Here is a 14811-nt window from a genome sequence, read left to right as displayed (position 1 = left end):
GAGGGATCACTACAAAGATAATTTCTAATTCCCTTTGACTCTGGAAAGGGCTGGAAAGGATGAGAAATAGGTGGCCATTGCTACCCTTTTACCAGGGAGCAAGTCACAATTCCTTTCCTACCAGCTCCGCTACAATTTAAAGCAAAAAAACAACAACAACTATCTATCACATTGATTCTGCCAGCTGGGAAGCTGGTTGTGCTGCAACACACTTCAGCACAATAAAGTAAATATGGCTCAAGATACATCAGCCTGAATTCACTTCTTCATGGACTTGGGACTTACTAAGCTAGTCTCTACTTCAACCGCCCTACAATATGGGCAAGTCTAAAACACATTGCAAACACCACCGATATTTAAATGCAAAACCTTCAAGGTATTTTGAAACAGCACAATACATGATTTTTTAAAAAGAGGATGTTTGGCACTATACTTGGGCAAGAGAGATGCAGCCAAACATGAAATAAATATCTAATAAATAAATAAGACTAAAATAAGTATCTAATTCACTGATCAGAACAATAAAAGGAAAATGAAGCAACTAGAAGGGAGCCTCTAGGCTGGAGATGTTTATAGTTGGCCAAAGCACATTTCTGTATGCTAAGTATCTGTATTCAGATCTGAATTTAACCAAATCTGGAGTAGAAATATCCTGAAAAACAAAGCAAAACCCTAACCTCAGCCTTTTGTTACATAATGAAAAAAATGTATCGAAGTCTCCCAACCTTTGGAACACAAAAGAAAACCCCCAAGCATTTCAAAGTGTAAATAACCCAGAAGTAGCATATATTTGGAGAGCGCTCTCTTTGAAGCGATGCAAACATCTACCCTCCACAATGCCACCCCATCAAAACTATCTCAAGACTGGGTGGATGGGTGGGTACCGTTTTTTTTTTTATTATTTATTTATTTATAAGCACCCTAAGAAATCAGACAAACGCACAGCTTATGCCTCCACTTGACCCACAACATCCAACGCACAACAATCGGAATCTAAAGCCACCCTACCTGACAACTCAAGACCCCATTTCTCCTCTCGCTGCCCGATGTACCAACGTTCCAACGTTCGTTTGGGCTACACGTGAAAGATTACATCACGCAGGCAGCCGAGCTAGAGACCCAGGGCGTGCGCGTGTCCCTCTGCGTTGCGTTGTGTGCATCGCCCACACAACACAAGGGACAACCCCGGGAATAAAAAGTAAAGGATGCAGCCGGGCAGGACCTTCCCACTCACTTCGCCAGAGCTTCGCCCTCCTCGGGGCGCTTCTGAGCCCCAGCCTCGCGTCCAGGGCTTCCTTCCAGAAAGAGAGCCATTCACACGAGCCGGTCCACCTGGGGACCCTGGCCAAGCAGCCCAGATGGGGAGGCTGGCTGGCTTCGCCCGAGCCACACACTCGCGGCTCGCCAAAGCGGGGCGCGCGGCGCGTAAGGCAGCCGCTGGGTCTCTGAGGCGGCGGCGGCGGCTTCTTCCCCGCGCGTCGTGGGAAGCCAACCCAGGGAAAAGGGCGCGCCGCCCCCGCTGGAGCCAAACTTACCTGCCCGTCCACTGGAACTTTCAGCTGGAGCAGCAGCAGCGCCGCCTCCGCCCCGCGCGGGTCCGCTCGCCAGGCATCGCGCGCGCCTCCCGCCGCCGCCGCCGCCGCTACGCCGAAGGCGAAGATAAATCCACATCGCTCGGGAGGCGACCCAGGCGGCTGCCGCAGCTCGCCCGCATCCCTCCCGCCCGGGGCTCAGCGCCGGCGGAACCCTCCAAGCGGCTGAAAACGCCGGAGATGCCCAAGAGCGCAGCAGCAGCAACCGCCGCCGCCGCCTCAGCCCTGCCTGCGCCTCGCGCCGGCGTCGCGGCCACTGCTGGCTTCCCTGGCAGCGGCGCCGACCACTCGGCTCCTCGCCTTTTGCCTCCGCCGCCGCTAATGAGCATGCCCGGGAGAGGGAAAGCGGGCATGCGCGGTGCCGAAGCCGACGCCGCTTTGTCTTCACCTGCTTTGCCAGGCGCCGGGCAGGTGGCCCCGAGCGAGCGAGCGAGCCGCGGCAGTAGCCGGCCCGCGGGGGAAAGGAGAGCGAGCGGGCGAGCGGGCGGCCAGTGGGCGGAGGGCCCGGGGCACAAGGAGTGGAGGACGCGGCTCCTGAGGCAGCCGAGTGGGGTGGCGGGGATAGAGGGGGGCGTCTCCCGCTTGCCTTCGTGCCCGAGAAGGCAGCCAAGAGCCCCGGGTGGGTTGTGAGGCGGGTCTGAGGAGCATCGCATCGCCGGGCGGGGGCCCCGGGCCTGGGAGTTTGGGAGGGGGGGAAGGGCCTTGGTAGTACAGTGGTCTAAGGCACCCTGTTATTAAGCTGGTTATTAAGACCAGCTGCCTGTAATTACTGCAGGTTCGAATCTCGCCAGGCTCAAGGTTGACTCAGCCTTCCATCCTTTCTAAGGTAGGTGAAATGAGGACCCAGTTTGTGGGGGCAATAAGCTGACTTTGTATAAATATACAAAAGTATGAAGGCTATTGCTTAACGCATTGTAAGCCGCCCTGAGTCTCCGGAGAAGGGCGGCATATAAATCAAATTAAAAAAAAAGTGGGGGGAAGCAACAGGTCGAGAGCGGAGCAGCCTGAGGAAAACAGAGGACGCGCCTTCCCCGGGGTGGTGGGGTCAAGCCCCGGGGCTTTCCGCCCGAGCGGCCGCTGGTACGTCGGACGCCCAAACTGAGGCAGGGAAGAGGCTCTTTCCCCACCCCCTCACCCTCGTAGGGAGGCAGGTGGGCGCTGGAGATCGCGGCGTCCGGCGCCGGTTAAGTCTCGCCGACGAGCTTCCCTGACCTGAGGTGAGGAAAGCGGCGGAGATGCGGTTAGCAAGGGAGAAGATGCTGGCAGCCCCCCTCACCCCCTCGCTCCCGGCGCCCCTCCGGCCTTGGGCTGAGATTTGGGGGCTCTCGGATGATGAGAGGGCGGAAGGCAGAGATCCGAGCTTCGGATACAATGCGGGCTCTGCGCCCTTCCTTTGAATTTGGGTCCTTTTCTGGTTATTCTTTCTGCCCCAATATTTTTTATTTATTTATTTATTTTATTGGTTCGATTTATATGCCGCCCTTCTCCGGAGACTCAGGGCGGCTCACAATGCGTTAAGCAATAGCCTTCATACTTTTGTATATACCTGCTTAGTAGGGCTTTCGCCCCCCCCCCCCAAGTGGTGTTCTTTTTTTTATACAAAGTCAGCTTATTGCCCCCACAAACCGGGTCCCCATTTTACCTACCTCGGAAGGATGGAAGGCTGAGTCAACTTTGAGCCTGGTGAGATTTGAACTCGCAGTAATTGCAGGCAGCTGGCAGCTAAGTGCTGCGTTAACAGCAGCAGTTTAATCTGCTGTGCCACCAAGGCTCCTTCCGCTTTACACTGAGAAACGGAGCAAAAGTTCAGATCCATTTTTGAATGTTCTTTATATCTATCTTCTATCATGCCCCATTCCATCCCATCCTATCCCATCCCATCCATCCATCCATCCATCCTTTTGTAGTCATCCTAGAACCGGGGGTGAAATCCAGCAGGTTCTGAAAGGTTCTGGAGAACTGGTAATGGAAATTTTGAGTAGTTTGGAGAACCGGCAAATACCACCTCTGGCTGGCCCCAGAGTGGGGTGGGAATGGACATTTTGCAATATCCTTCCCCCAGGAGTGGGGAGGGAATGGGGATTTTGCAATATCCTTCCCCTGGAGTGGGGAGGGAATGGAGATTTTGCAGTATCCTTCCTCTGTACTTGAAGGGTACTTCCCCAGTACCCTTCCACCAAGCCTTGCCCACCAAGCCACACCCACAGAACCAGTAGTAAAAAAATTTGGATTTCACCACTGCCCTAGAATGAAAAAACTCTTGACTTGGTGGCTCAGTGGCTAAGACACTGAACTTGTCGATCAGAAAGGTCAGCAGCAGTTCGGCGGTTTAAATCCCTAGTACAGGTCTCCTGCTGCGTGAGCAGGGGGTTGGACTAGATGACCTCTAAGGTCCCTCCCAACTATGTTACTGTTACTATTATGAAAACATCCCAATTTTCTTCCTAGGGAGGAGGGGCTTTAAGATACAAAATACTGTAGAAGTCTTGAGAGCCCTAACATTGCTTTTGAATTTCACTCTTTAAAATTCCTTTTTAAAAAAACCCTTCTCCAAGGATGCCTGAGGTTCAATGTGCCTGGAGAAAACCCACAAGCCAACAGATGATATGATCAATGCTCTGGGAAACAACAATTATATTACACCACAAGTTTACTTAACCAGCTTTATTATTAAGTTAAGCCATTTTAATAACTTCTCCTGAGATCCTGGATATAAAGTAACATGCAGTCCAACTTTGCACAACTTAGTAGGTTAAAGAATGATCACATAGTGGAGTCCTTGGTGCCTTCTGAGCTTGGTTGTTGTTTGCAGATGTTTCGCTACCAAACTAGGTAATATCTTCAGGGTTAGAAGGGAGTGGGGCTGCTCTCTGTTTATATACAGCTTCTACTTTGCCCAGCTTCTACTAGTGGAGGTGTTGTTTTCTCTTTCGTAGTTCTTTGATTAAGTTTCTTGCAGCCCCAAAATGCTAGGGAATTCCTGGAAGTTTGGCAACTCAGACAAATCAGCCATCAACAGGCACATAGAGGTAAACAACACTTACACACCATTCAAAAGAGACAATACAAAAGCGAAAAAAGAAACAAAAAGACCACAGCTTGCCAATGATTTAACACCCAGACATACAGGGATAAATACTAGGATTAACACCAGACAAGCAATCAAGCAACGAACAATATTCTAAGTAAGGAACGATTGGTTCAGACCAATAATCAAGCAGTAAACAACAGTTAATCAAAAGAGTTTCCAAGGAAAAAAACTATACCTCCACCAACACTGACAGGGCAAACTACTGTATATAAACAGAGAGCAAACTCCACTCTCTTATAGCATTGATGATGTTACCTAGTTGGGTAATGAGATGTTCTCAGAGAGAACCAAGGACTCCACCATTCAACCCTGAGCTACAGACTCCTTTTATTGATTGTTTAATTTCTGGTTCAGCTCCTAGAGGTACAAACATTTTAGTAGCACTTGCTAAAAGGATGAGAAAAGAGAACATTTGTGGCAAAAGTACATAAATGTATATATAGCAAATCTGTGATTTTTTTCCCCCAGTTAGGGCGCTACTTCTATTTGCTCCTTATATTTCCCCAGTGAATGAACTGTGGCTTATTTCCAGCTACTCTCTTGATACTGCTCAAACTATCTACCACCCTTTCTTTCTCCTTTAATAATATTCCTCTGCGTTTATATCTAAAACTTTATATCTTGTTGAGAAGCTGGTATTCTAAAACAAAGAACAATTTCCTGCATAATGCCTTTCAACTCCACATAATCCTCCATTTAAAAATGTGGCATAGCTAAGAACCATGGAAGTATGACCATCTGCCCAGAACAGTCAATCAATCAATCAATCAATCAATCAATCAATCAATCAATCAATAAAGCAAAGGCAACATTAAGTTGGGGAACACTGTTTAATAAGATATGTGTAGACAAGAATTAGAGGAATTAACACATCCTCACTTTGGGTAAACTGATATGGGACCACCAAACGCAACACAATAGCCATTTTGTGAGTTGGTAAGATTCCTCATAAGCATCTTTTTTCCAGAAGTAATAAAAGTCTCGGGAGTGTCTTACCAAAGACCTCAGAGTTGAAGACACCTGCAGTAGTGGCCAAAATTGTGGAAACCTTTTGGGAAAAATGTATTTTCTGAAACTAGCTAATAACACCCTTTTTTTTTTTTTTGGGGAGTAGTACCATAAAATTATATATCAATGGAAAGATAATTTAATCAAGAATGTAATGCAATGACTTTTATGAAGGATTTCTTATTCGAACAGCAGTTATAGTATAAAGAAGAAAAGTGAAATACGTAGAAAAAACAAGATACACAAAAATGATCACCATAGAAAAAAACGAGATATACAAAAATTATCACCATGTCAGTTAATACTTAGTTGGGCAACCTTTAGCATGAATTACGGCCTTACAACGTCTTCCCATGGAGCGAACCAAGTTGTTTAGTTCTGCAGCTGTTATAATGTGAAACCAAGATTGAATGATATCTTCTATTAACTGGGTTTTATTGCTGGGTCGCTTCTGACTAGCAAGTTTCTTTAGTCGGCTCCATAGATTTTTCAATTGGGTTACAGTCTGGGCTATTTCCAGGCCATTCCAGCAGTGGAATAGGATTATCTTGAAACTCCAAAAAAAAAGTGGTGTTATTAGCCATTAAACCTCAAAAATATACTTTTCCCAAAAAGTTTCCACAATTTTGGCCACTACTGTAAATGCAGGATCTCAGACAATTAGATCACTCAGAAATAAAACACTGTATAGATTTCATACATCCATGCCAAGCCATAATATAGCCTTATCAGACACTTCACTAAAGTCATCTAGTTGAAAGTTACCAGTGAGCGGTCATTTTAAGTCAAGGATTACCTGTACTGATGGTGTTACCTAGTTTGGGTAATGAAACATCTTCAAACTAGGTAATCCTTGGTTTACGACCATAATGAGAAATTTTGTTAAATGAGTTTTGACTCATTGTATGACTTTTCTTATCACAGTTGTTAAGTTACCACCGACCAGTTCGTTCTCACAGGGAGGGACTACTCAGGGTACTGTCAGTCAAATTATGCCGACTGGCGACTCCCAGGGGGAGGGCCTTCTCTGTGGGGGCTCCAACCCTTTGGAATGAACTGCCCCCGGAGATACGGAATATCCCTGATCTCCGTGCTTTCCGCCGTGCCCTCAAGACCCTGATGTTCCAACAGGGGGGGCTAAACATATGAACATGTGAATGATTTTTTAAATGTTATCTAATTCTGGGTTTTATTTAATTGACCAAACTAAGTAATAATTTTAATTAGCAATTTTATGATGTTTGTGTGTCTCTATTTTTCTTGACTGTACACCGTCTTGAGTCCTACGGGAGAAAGGCGGTATAGAAATATAATAAATAAATAAATAATAAATAATAAAAATAAATAAATAAATAAATAAATAAATAAATAAATAAATAAATAAATAAATAAAATAAGTGAATCATTGCAGTCATTAAATTAGTAATACAGTTCTTAAGTGAGAACTGGCTTCCCCATTGCTTGTCAGAAGGTCGCAAAAGCTGATCACATGACCCCGGGACACTGCAACTGTCATAAATATGAACCACTTGTCAAGCATCCAAATGTAAGTCACGTGACCATGGGAAGGATGCAAAGGTTGTAAGTGTGAAAAACATTCATCGGTCACTTTTTCCAAAGCCATTGTCACTTCAAATGGTCACTAAATGAATCATCTTCAGTGCATCATGAGCACTGACCTAGTGTGGGTGATGAAACATCTGCAAGAAAATGACCAAGCTTAGAAGACACCAAGGACCCCACAGTCCTCTTCTTCCTCCTCCTCTCCACAAACCCCATTCCTTTCTAGTATTGATTATGTTACCCAGATGGGTGATGAAATGTCTGCAAAAAAACAACCAAGCTCAGAAAACACCCAGGACCCTTCATTTCAACCCTGAGCTACAAATATTCTCCTTTATTGAAACCTTACCAAGTTTAAACAGAAAAGAAATCCCTAATTAATTAAATAAAATAAATAAAAAATAAGTACCTTGAATAAAATGTAGGGGTAATAAAGAACTCTCATTCGCAGAAAGAAAACATGATAAACTTTTCAGCACTTGCAAAACAGATTTCATCCTAGGTTTGGTAAACTCACTCAGACTTCCTGGCTCTGCCCCTTCCTATCTCAAAGAATTTGAACCCCAAATTTGCTAAGATGAATGCTGTTCTGAAGCCTGTTGTTAATGTCTCAAGGATGCTAATGCAGGGACTCCAGTGGGACTCTTTATTCCAGGCCAGGAAAGAGAAATAATAATTCTCTTTTCTCAGCTTCGTTTTTCCTCATCCCCAAAACGTTCCATCCACCATCTTTCGGGGAATTATTTTTTATTCTTTTTTTTTTTTTTTTGCATCACTGGCAGTGCCCACTCTTCTCTCTGCTTCCTAAACAAAAGTAGAGGCCTTCTAATGCACTTTTGGCACCTCTATATTCACACTTTCAATCAGGACATGATATTCCTTCCTCACTATCTTTCTCTTGCTAAAAGCTTTGCCTGCACAGTAAACTTTCCTACATCTGCCTTGGCTTGAGCCGGTTTCTTCAAACAAAAAGATCTGTAAATTCACCCTAACAATTTCTTTTGTTTTTTGCTTTTCTTAATTCAGTATTGAAATTGTAATCCTGTTCTACAATCCTACACATAATATGATTGTTTTGGTTTTGACTTGAACTATCTGCAAACCCAAACTCTTGCGATATACAGATAGTCCGCGACTTACAATGGCAACATTTCTGTTGCTAAGAGAGACATTTTAAAGTGAATCTTGCCCCACTTCATGACCTTCTTATCACAGTTGTTAAGGGAATCACTGAAGTTGCTAAGTTAGTAACACGGTTGATAAGTGCAAATGGCTCCCCCATTGACTTTGCTCGTCAGAAAGTCACAAAATGGGACACAGCAATGGTCATAAGTATGAGTCAGTTGCCAAGTTTCTGAATTTTGTTCATGTGACCACGGAGATGTTGCAACAGCCAGTGTGAAAAATGGTCATAACTCATTTTTTTCAGAGCCGTTGTAACTTTAAACGGTCACTAAATGAACTGTTGTAAGTCAAGGACTACTTGCATTCAGTGAACCATGGTTAAGCTGATGGACCAAGCACATTAACAGAGTTGGAAGGTACCTTGTAGGTCTTCTAGTCCAACCCCCTGCAGACCCTATACTATTTCTGACAGATGGCAGTCCAGTCTTTTCTTGAAAGCTTCCAGGGATGAAGCTCCAACAACTTCTGCAGGCAACTTCTGTTCCACTGGTTGACTGCTCTCACTGTCAGAAAATTTATCCTTATTTCCAGGTTGAATCTCTCCTTGATAAGTTTCCATCCATTATTCCTTGTATGGCCTTCAGGTGCCTTGGAAAATAGCTGTGGCAGCCCCTCAAATATTGGAAGACTGCTTCATGTCTACCCTGGTCCTTCTCTTCACTAGACTAGCCATGCCCAGTTCCTGCAACCATTCAATGTATGTTTTAGCCTCCGGTCCCCTAATTGTCTTGGTTGCTCTTCTCTGCACTCTTTCTAGAATCTCAACATATTTTTTTATAGTGTGATGAGCAAAACTGGATACAGGATTCTAGGTGTGGACCCAGTTAAGACCCCTTCTGCTAAAAAAACACTTTTCAATTTTCCAGGAATGTTGAGGAGGCCTCTGTTTCTGTATCTCGTTCTCGAGCTACCTTAGAATCTCTTTAGTCTCCTTTCCACATTTCATTTGGCTTCATCACTGCAATTCTGTTATAGAGCATGCTGTCAATTCAGCAGCTTTGTTCTCTTTTATTGTGTACCTTTCTGCAGCCTTACAGCCCCTGTTTCCTCCGTGACTAAAGGACAAAAGAAGTTATGGCAAAGCTGAAATCTGCAGATAATGGTAAAAGTTTGCCAAAGTGGGATGACCTGGGGTTCACCAGAACCTAAATCTTCTAATCTAGGACATTGCAGAATCTGCAGGATCAGGTGCTCAGTAATCTTCTGCTGGGTCATATAACACTCTCTTCTAATAATGTTTGCAACTGTGGCTGTTTATTGTAGCAATGTTTCTGCTCGTTACTTTAATGTATTGCTGGAATAGCTTATGTTATTATAGTCTCGCATTTCTGTCTTTAGGGGTGAAAGGAAGTCAAAATATGTTCAATAAATGAATAATATTTAAAAGATAAATGAATCCCTTAACAAGAAGGAGAATATTTCTTTTTAATGGGGCAATGAATTCTTTTTCCAGATTACTCAAATCCTGGGATTGTTAAAAGCGATGAGGATTCCTCTCTTGATAAAAGAACAATAAGAAGAAACATCTCCTGTTTTAGCTCTAAGAAACATTAAAATGTGTAAACCACAATTGCATTTTAGCAGCTAAAAGGAATGCTGCAACCTTTTCCCACAATGCTTTTGAAATGAGGAGGAACTTTCTGACAGTGAGGAGAATCAATCAATGGAACAGAAGTTGCCTTTGGAAGTTGTGGGAGCTTCAAGAAAAGATTGAACTGCCATTTGTCAGAAATGGTGTACAATCTCCTGCTTGAGCGGGGGGTTGGACTAGATGACCTATAAGGTCCCTTCCAACTCTGTTAATCTGTAAATGATTTTCAGAAAGGACAAACTTTACAGCTCATGTCAATGGCTATGTGGGTGAAAGAGCCAGTTTGGAGTTGTAGTTAAGGCATCACAGTTCTAGTTCCACCATAGACAAGCCAACTGGGTGACCTTGGGCCTGTCACTCTCTCTCAGCCCTAGGAAGAAGGCAATGGCAAACCACTTCCAAAATCTTGTGTGAAGACTGCTGGGATCAATCTAGACAATCTCCAGAAGTTAACACTGACTTGAAGACACTAAAAAGATCTTGGACGGACGATTTCAATCCTAATGCAATCCTAAATTGCAAAGGGATACAATCAAGAAGAAGGGCGGTACTAATACCACTCTATAAAGCCCTAGTAAGACCACACCTAGAGTACTGCATCCAGTTTTGGTCACCACACTATAAAAAAGATGTTGAGACTCTAGAAAAAGTGCAGAGGAGAGCAACCAGGATGATTAGGGGCCTGGAGACTAAAACTTATGAAGAATGGTTACATGAACTGGGCATGGCTAGTCTAGTGAAGAGAAGGACCAGGGAAGACATGATAGCAGTCTTCCAATATTTGAGGGGCTGCCACAGAGAGGAAGGAGTCAAGCTATTTTCCAAGACACCTGAAGGCCAGACAAGGAATAATGGATGAAAACTGAACAAGGAGAGTTTAAATGAGGAGGAACTTTCTGACAGTGAGAACAATCAACCAATGGAACAGAAGTTGCCTTTGGGGACTTTCAAGAAAAGATTGGACTGCCATTTGTCAGAAATGGTGTAGGGTTTCCTGCTTAGGTGGGAGGTTGGACCAGGGGTGGGTTCTACTTACCTTTATTACCGGTTTGTAGCGGGGCCGCGCGTGCATGCTTGCTTTGCTCACACACACACGCGCACACACTTCTGCGCATGTGCAGAAGCATTTTGGTGACATCGTGGTTGGTGGGCGGAGCCTCCCGCCAGTTTTACTACTGGTTCTATAGAACCGGTGCGAACTGGGGGCAACCCACCACTGGGCTGGACTATCAGGTTCTTTCCAACTCTGTTAATCTGTTAAAACTATCTGTTAAATTTCAACATGAAAAATATATAAGATGCCTTAAACGTGTTCTTTTACATTTGTTTTTCATGACCCAAGAGCAAAATTAAACAAAGGCGGAAAAAAATATGGGAAAGAAAGTCCTTTCCTGTCTTTGTTCACTCCTACTGTTTGAACGCTGGTTCATTCAATTGCAGAACAGAACACGCTTCTCAGAATAAAAGGCTTCTGCTGCTCAGCAAAAGGAAAATGAAGACTTTGGTCCCACCATATCAATTTACTGGGACATTTTTGGATCGATTGATGAATATTGTCAGAGCAGGGGTGAAATGCTCCCAGTTCGGACTGGCTTGCCTGATCCGGTAGTGATGGCAGCGGGTGGTTTGGAGAACCGGTAGCAAAAATCCCTGTGCCCCCCCCCCCATGCCCAGTTGAGCCACACGATCATCAGAGGCTTTTTTTTTTTAACTTTTAAAAGCATTTTTTCTACAACCTCTTCTGATGAAAAAATCCTTTTTAAAGTAAAAAAAAAAGCCTCTGATGATCGCGCGGCTCAGCTGGGATCATCAGAGGCTTTTCAGAGCATTTTTTTCTACAACCTCTTGGCTGAAGAAGTGGTAAAAAAATGCTTTGAAAACTCTCTGACGATCCCAGCTGAGTTGCCTGATTGTCAGAGAGACTTTTCAAGGCATTTTTAAAAAAGCCTCTCTGACAATCCCAGCTGAGTTGCCTGATCGGCAGAGGCTTTTCAAAGCATTAGAAAAAATGCTTTGAAAAGTTAAAAAAAAAAAGTTGGCCACGCTCACCGTCACATTACCCCCCCCCACCAAGCCACGCCCACAGAACCGGTAGTAACAAATTTTACATTTCACCCCTGTGTCAGAGTATATTCATCAAGTGGAATAGGATATGGTAACAAGGTCAGCCAATGTATAGGCATAGCAACTAAGTCAGCCAATGCTGGCTGTTTGGGAGCTGAGACAGACTGGAGCCAGGTCTTAGTCTGCAGCTTCTGAGTCTGTGCAGAGAAACTGAAACTAGTCTGCTCTGCTGAAATGAAATTCTTCTCTCCTGCCTTGTGTTTTGCTTGTAACTGCTACTATGTTGAAGAAGAATCTATATTGGTATATAAAGAAGTTAATGAATTATGCTGAATCAGTTTACCTGTGTGTGCTTTCTGGATTTAATTTCTGCAACAAACTTTGATAAATACTTAAATCTGATTTTAGAAAATGTCATGGGAATTGTCACAAGATGAGTGTCCTAAGAGGTAACTTGCCTTTTCACAATATGGCTTCGCACCAAACTATGTACAGTATGGTACCTCGGTACTGCTTTGAAACACGTCAAATTTGGTACTCGATGTATTTTGGCATGAACATTTTGTCCCAGTACTCATCCTTTCTTTGGTATTCAATGTGCAAGCTAGAACGTGTTGGTGTCGGCTACCTTGTGACTTGCCATGGGTGCACGGTGGTTAGAATGCAGCGTTACAGGTGAATTCTGCCAACTGCCAGCAGTTTGATCCTGACCAGTTCAAGGTTGACTCAGCCTTCCATCCTTCTGAGTTGGGTAAAATGAAGAGACAGATTGTTGGGGGCAGCATGCTGACTCTATAAACTGCTTAGAGAGGACTGTAAAAGCACTGTGAAGTGGTATGTAAGTCTAAGTGCTATTGCTATTGCTACCTTTCCAGCCGAAACAAAGGATCATACATTAGTCGTGTGGTTTGTTTGGTACTTGTTGTTTTTTAGTACTTGTTGCAACTCCCAGAACCAATTAAAGACGAGTACTGAGATACTAAAACACAGATAATATAGCAATGGCAATAGCACTTAGACTTATATATCACTTCACAGTGGTTTACAGCCCTCTCTAAGTCGTTTACAGAGTCACAATATTGCCCCCAACAATCTGGGTCCTCATTTTACTCACCTCGGAAGGATGGAAGGCTGAGTCAACCTTGAGCCTGGTGAGATCTGAACTGCCAAATTGCAGACAACCAGCAATCAGCAGAAGTAGCCTGCAATACTCCATTCTAACCACTGTGCCACCTCGGCTCTATCCGATGACACATGGTCCTAGAATAAATACAATTTAATCCTATTTTCTGGACAGTAGATAATTCACAATTCATAGGGCCTGTTTCAGCAAGTGCCTACATATGCAAGGCATATCTACCCTCTGTGAGTTACAGCTCCTGTCCTAGTCAGAATAAATAGTCTCAGCCAAAGGAACATATCAATGTGTTCTTACTCATAAAAAAGCCTCATAACCTAAGCAAAAAAAAACCAAAAAACCAGAGACAACCTCCCTTCCAATTGACTATCAAACCTGACAAGATATAAAATGGCATTTCCTGCCATCTTTCCTGGAACATTCTTCACTAGGGTTTTCCCCCCTTTTCAGCTGTAAATCACTCTCCATAGCCCTTGAAGTGGTGTTTTAAAACAGAAAAATGTGTATGTAGGCATGGAGTTCTTTTGGGTTGGTTTTGTATTATCTGTATGTGTTTGGGGACCAGTTGTTAAGTTGTGAGCTATTTTTCTTGGTTTGTATCTTGGTCACTGCAGTGTTTCTTGCCACGTGTGATTCTCTGGTAAAGGCACAGAATTGATGAGGATAGTTGTGATATCACCTCTAACGTTCAACCCAAGGCTGGGGGAATGACTTGCTATGTTTGTGGTCTACCCCCAGCTTGTGCTTCAGCAGCTCCCCTTCATATCCTTTCAGCACCAAGTCTTCTGCTTGTAGTTGATGTCATGGCACATAAAGCCCCATTGTAAACATAGTTTAGGAGTCCTGATGGCACAGTGGTTAGAATGCAGTATCGCAGGCAAAACTCTGCCCACAACCTGGTGTTCAATCCTGAAGGGGCTCAAGGTTGATTCAGTCTTCCATCCTTCCAGGTTCAATAAAATGAGGATCCAGATTGTTGGGGGAAATATGCAAATAGTGCTTTTAGTGCTGTAAAGCACCATGGGGTGATATATAAGCCTAAATGCTATTGCTAAATAGTCCTCAAGATGCTAAGTCAAAAACCTACAAACCTACAAACCACAATGGTCAAGTTTCCAGAGGATATTAAGCCCAAGCCAAACAAATCACATTATGTGGTAAGGCAAAGTATGAATTCACACTTTCACCATATAGCCACTGAGCACATTGTAAGCCGCCCTGAGTAAGGGCCGCATATAAATCAAATTTAAAAAAAAAATAGCCACAGAGATGGGATTCAGCCAATTTGCACCTATTTGGGAGAACCAGTTGTTAACTTTCTAAGCAGTTCGGAGAACTGGTTGTTGGAAGAAATCTTATTTTGTTTTTTTTCCACTTTACAGGGCTAATCCTGTAAGGAAGGCAGGAAGGAAACATTCCGGTGGTGTTTCTAGCTTAATCTTTATTGCCCTGCTTATATAAACTGTCTCTCTGGTTAACCCTTATTACATTGTAACAGCTAAGACAAAGCGCCCATCGACGTGAGTGACGTTGAGTTGGCCATGCCCACATGGTCACATGACCACTGAGTCATGCCCAC

Source organism: Pituophis catenifer, unplaced genomic scaffold, assembly GCF_029215685.1.
Source record: "Pituophis catenifer annectens isolate HBS135680 unplaced genomic scaffold, rPitCat1.0.hap2 SCAF_11, whole genome shotgun sequence".
NCBI lineage: Eukaryota > Metazoa > Chordata > Lepidosauria > Squamata > Colubridae > Pituophis > Pituophis catenifer.
The sequence above is the reverse complement of the archived record's forward strand: the minus strand, read 5'-3'. Positions refer to the sequence as shown.